Below are 6,244 nucleotides of genomic sequence, written 5' to 3'. Positions count from 1 at the left end.
GACCAATATTCACTTACAATTTACATATCAAATAGGATCTCTTTCTTGTATTTGTAATAACAAGTCACACAGACAGGATATGTATACTCTTCCAAAAAAGTAGGGGAGTCTGAACTTTCAATTTGGATAGGACGTATAAGCGTTAACAAACTTTTCAAAGACAGACATCTTATGAATTCACCACCATTTCTCTTCATCACCACCCCTAAAGACAATGCATGGGATGCACGTGCACAATGCAGTAGCCCCATACACGTGCATGGGGTGTCATTCTTGATTTTGATAGTCGATAATCACTGTAGATAATTAATTTTGACAATCATCTTGCATCACACAGTTGTTAGTGTTTGTTTCTAGCCGGTTGTTTTTGTTTGCAATTTCATGTCATACGCAAAATATCTTTCAGGAGCGATTACTGTAGAAACAACTATGGTCTCAAAACATCCATCATTACCATATCAACATTGATAGACTCTGATATATCTCCAAAAAAAATTCAATCGTAAATATTTTTTTTGCCTTCATATATTATACTGATAAAACTGCTTCTGATATTAGAAATATTTTATGTAATTTTACATTTTTTAAAGTTATTAAATTGAGTTTGAAAATTGCTGAATATCTAGAAAACATTCAGTTTTACTTCATAAGGTTTGTATGTGTGAAGACTATTTCTGGTGTTCCCCCCACTGTGATATTGCTGGAATATTGCTAAAAGTGGCATAAAACCCAGCTCACTCACTCATAAGGTTGGTATTGGAAATTATTTCATCAAATCACCCTTGACAATGATTTATACTTTTTATAAGTTTTAAATTTCTTTCCTTGGGTATATTGCCAGAAGAAAATCAGAAAATCAGTTCTGGCATTGGAAATTCTTAATCTTTTTGCCACTTACATGGAGTCAGGTCAACTGAAAGCTCAGACTGTTTCTTGAACCATTAAACATCTTGAAGTAAACAGAGCATGTTGGATGTAACAGTTCTTGATAAGTGACATGCTTTTAGTGGGGATTTAGGACCAGGCAGTCTTGTGCACAACATCAATACATCACAGGGATGTTTTTGGTGAGCATTCAGTGTTGTGTATTTCTTTACATCAGTGCTGTCAGCATCCTTAATGTTCACCATTCATTGTCACAATTACCATGATTCTTAATCCTATATACGCAACAGTGGAAAGTCCTGGGCCATGATTTTCGAAGCCCTCTTTGCACTAAGATAGTCGTAAGTCAATGTTTATATATGGCGCTTACGACTATCTTAGCGCTAAGAGAGTTTCGAAAATCTAGGCCGTGTAATTTTTGTGCAGATTTCAGATTGTGGTGGTGTATATTTAGATCTGGATCTCTTTGAATTGTTGACGTAATTTGATACCTGAATTGTTTCTATCTATTTCAGTTTTATTTCACTTTGTTCCTTGTATGTAACTAGTATAGGGCTGTAACGATGCATCAACTATCAATGGATTGCAACTGCTGAGTCTCAGATAGCAATTAATCGATGGTAGAAATGAAAAACTTTTGATGCATAGATAGTATGTGTGACTATCGATAGTTTGTCATTTACTTCCGTTGATAAATGCGCAGCGCAAAATACAGGATTTTTGGGTGCAGACTTGCAGCTTCATTGAGTTTGTTTCAACTGTCTATTTGACCTAGGTTTCTAGTTTCTTGTCAGTTATTAAAAGAGATTGAAACTACTCCAACTTGTTTTTATTTCATATAAAGTATACATTCATTTGGGAAATCACTTCAAATAAGACAATTAAAAAAAACTATTGCAATAGTTGGTCGCAATAGATTATCCATATCGCAATAGTATGTTGCAACTGATATCGCTATGGCAATAGTTGTCCATATCCACATCAATAGTCATCCATATCGCAATAGTATGTTGCAATATGTCTGTGAATGATAATCACAGATTATTAAAAGTGGTCACACTGTGGTCAAGGGTTTTATTTCTGACCTTAGTGTAGTGTATCCTAGACTAACATCTAGTCTCTGAAATGAAATTTTACAGAAAATACAATTCCAAAATTATATTCATAAGATATAAGAGAAAGGTACCCAGGGGCATTCTTCATTATTAGAACTATAATGTCTAGACCTGTCACTCATTATCGACATCTTTGTTGGATGTGACCGCCTCTGTGGTGTAGTGGTTAGAGCGTCCGCCCGGAGAACGGAAGGTCGCGGGTTCGATCCCCGACCGCGTCGTACCAAAAGACGTTAAAATATGGTACTTGTTGGTCCCTGCCTGGCGCTCGGCATTAATGGGTACAACAAGGACTGGTCGGAAAGAAGTGGCTCGGAGTCAGTATAATGTGTCTGAGTGGGGTATTCATGCTTCACTGCGGCATGGTATCTCAGTGGGCTAGCACTATAAAACCAGCTTAAGTCTGGGCTAGTACAAGCAGCCGCACATAGCCGCACGGAGTCATATGAGCGAAATATTCTCAAGTACTACGTTAAACCCAATTTCACCTCACCTGTGTTGGATGTGTTTGTTTCAGGGTGAGGATGACAGCCTTAGTATGTCTGTGGAATAGAGTAATGGGACTTTTACGTACGTTTCGCTGAATTTTCATCATAGTAGACACAGCACATGTGAGGTCTCGGAAGTTTGTATGTTGCACTCAGCAATATTCCATCTATATGGTGGCGGTCTGTAAATAATCTAGTCTAGACCAGACAATCCAGTGATCAACAGCATGAACATCAATCTACGCAATGGGGTTACGATGACATGTGTAACCAAGTTAGGGAGCCGGACCACTCACGACAAGCATGGGTCGCTGAAGACCAATTCTAACCCGGATCTTCACGGGTCTAAAATAGACCTGTAAGGATTGTAGGTACAAATCACGTTGATCGGTATCTAAATAGAGGATCGGCTGGCAACAATGGCCAGAAACTGTAGAACTGTCTTGGCAACTATTATCGACTCTTTCTTTGATATCTTTGTTGTATGACTAAAGTGTCACATGCACTGAAACGTTCCAGAATATTGCTATATTGACGGCTGCGATGGGAATATGGTTAATATATATGTCACACTCAGACCGTATTTGTGCCGTCCTACCCATCACAGATTTCTTTTTCCGCTGGTAACCTGGGGCGTATCTGTCACCTGGAACATAAGCGTCAGTGTTTGGATGCTGATTGTTTGACGAAAACGTCTCTCTCTCGGTCTGCTGTGTATCTAGTGCTGAAACTGTGCTGATATATACATTAGTACAATGTGGGAGTAATTGAGTATGATTTTACGCCGTTTTTTTGCAATATTCCAGCAATATCACGGCGGGGGGACATCAGAAATGGGCTTCACACATTGTACCCATGAGGGGAATCGAACTCGGGTCTTGAGCGTGACGAGAGGACGCATAAGGCTACACCATCGTTCCTGTACAATGTGTGAAGCCCGTTTTGATGTTCATCGTCGTGATATTGCTGAAATATTGTTAGAAACGGTGTAAAAGTATAAACACTCACTCACAAAATGTATAGTAACATACTGGCACTGAACGCAAAAGGGCAGATATTTTCCAAACATTTGTCAGTGAAGTTCTTTTCATAGCTTTCACAAAACAGGTAAAAGTCTATCATTTGCGACACTTTGAACCTTTCTGAATCATTGACTGACCTATATGACGTGTGTGACATATATTGTCTATAGCGACTTTTACTCCAAGTAAGTTTCTCCAAATTAGATACAGTTTTATGAACTTTACATGTTCAAACGCCAAATACACCCAAGCATTAGCTTAACAGACTGACAGCCATTCTATCAAGCCAACAGCCATGATGATGATATACAGAAATGTTGTGATTATTTCCCTCTCGTTCCATTACCGTTAATTCCCTTCAGGAACATCGTCGCTCTTTTAGGCGACCCCCAATTTCCATTCCATTTTACAATAGAAATATATCTCGCGCAATCGCCGCTCCAACAACGAGTCGTCGACACGTAAAATGATCTCTCCGACGGACAATATAAACAACTAAAAATTTATCAGCTCCACCAATTATCTCGAAACGGTTACACCTCAGTCTGTTTGTTTCAAATTAAACCACGTTGCTCTACCAGAGCATAACCAACAATTGCATCTTTTTTTTCTAATTTGCAAACCTAAAAGTCATTACCGACTCCCGGAAACTAAAACAATTTCCCCGGAGCAATTATACGACTGGGGCGCGGGTAAACAGAAATAAATCTTCTCGTTATATAAACTTTGGGGAACCATCTTCCTAGACCGAGCATACTGGGTATTTTATTTTCATTCAAGACCTTGTTAGCGTGTAGCGACTGTGGCGAAAAACACATGCAAAGCCTGAGGGAGATTTTTAAAATAAACCAGGGTTTGCCTGTCACTCACACGCGCGGGTTCCCGTTACTCTCGTAGGCTGGCGGTTTAACAACGGTACTCCACTGACTACTGTTAGCTGTTGCCTTTATACTGTGATGTTCTCACGTAAATATCAGGTATATGTCTTTAACACTACAAGGATGTTACTTTACCCTTGTCTGTAGAATGTATATGTTGTGGTTTACTGGTTTATGTACTACCAACAAAACTTTCTTATTTCCATGAAGCCCATTTCTGGTGTCCCCACCTGTGATATTGCTGGAATATTGCTAAAATCGGCGTAAAACTACTCATTCACTCACTCTAATTTCTCTTGTAATTCTATCATAGTTAATCTGCCATGACATGAACCATACTAAAACAACACAAACATGTGTTCTTGAACTTTTTATTAACTTTTATTTTGAGAAATATATATCGGGGTTTTGTATATTGTGATGTCTGGTTTAAATGCACATCACCAATGTGGGTGGATATGTTTTATGCGCAAAGGAACAATGATGTACAGTGAAATACGTTTATAAAGAATACGTTTATAACGAACTGAGGGATATAACGAACTGGGGGATATAACGAACTGAGGGTTATGACGAACTGAGGGATATAACGAACTGGGATATAACGAACTGACGGATATAACGAAATGAGGGATATAACGAACTGGGATATAACGAACTGACGGATATAACAAACTGAGGGATATAACGAACTGGGGATATAACGAACTGAGGGATATAACAAACTGGGGGATATAACGAACTGGGGGATATAAATAACTGAGGGATATAACGAACTGGGGGATATAACGAACTGAGGGATATAACGAACTGAGGGATATAACGAACTGAGGGATATAACGAACTGGGGGATATAACGAACTGACGGAAATGACGAACTGAGGGATATGACGAACTGACGGATATAACGAACTGACGGATATAACGAACTCTTGTCCCGGCTACATGCTGTATATGTTGATCGGAATGCGTACAATGAACTACCGTTATACCGAATAAAAAATAAGGGTTCGGTTTAGTTCGTTATAACCGTAGTTTACTCTATATTATTTTGTTAAAGGTCACATGCAAAGTAAAACACAACTTTGCAGATTCTGATACTTTTCGGTATGGACTTACCGAAACAAATCATCAAAAATGCAAATTCAACAACAAACCAGCCAACCAAACTCTCAACAACACGTCCTTTGCCCCAGGTTCACAACTTGTAATGATCTATATCGAAACGTCGCTATATGAATAAACATGAAGTTGTTATCAGTAAAGTTGTATGTTTTCGTATTGTCTCGCAAGCCTCTAGAGTACCAATAAAACAGTTAACACTTTCCTCGACTGCCAGACCTCTACTGTACGGAGCGTTCGGGGTTCGTTCAGGGCGTAATCTGGATTAAGCATGGTACGTAGAGCAATCTATTTGGTACGGAGGGTCATAATTACAATCAGGATAACGGTGTACCTAAAACTTTCTTGACATAAAGCTGTTTTTCAATGCTTTTATTATTAGAGATTTGATTTAACAGCATTCGGGATTCAGGAGTGTTCAAAGTCCTCGGAAGAGGGTAGTAGCATCCTCATGTCCATGCCTTTTGCATGTCATTGTCTATCAAGTTGGAACTGGTCTGGAAATATGTATTGTGGAACATCTTTATCTTAAAGGTCACATACAACGTAAAACACAACTTTGCAGATTCTGATACCTTTCGGTATGGACTTACAGATACAAATTATCAAAAATGCAAATTCAACTTATAAAGTTGAAAAATAACGCTATGAAAAAAACCGCGCGAAATCGGAGTTCAAACGATTCACTAATTTTCCCCCAGCGTTCTGGGGAAAAAGTGGTTTCAACAGCTGGG

Source organism: Haliotis rubra, unplaced genomic scaffold (genome assembly GCF_003918875.1).
Source record: "Haliotis rubra isolate DU_JTF1 unplaced genomic scaffold, ASM391887v1 Scf577, whole genome shotgun sequence".
NCBI lineage: Eukaryota > Metazoa > Mollusca > Gastropoda > Lepetellida > Haliotidae > Haliotis > Haliotis rubra.
Note: the sequence above shows the minus strand (reverse complement) of the source record.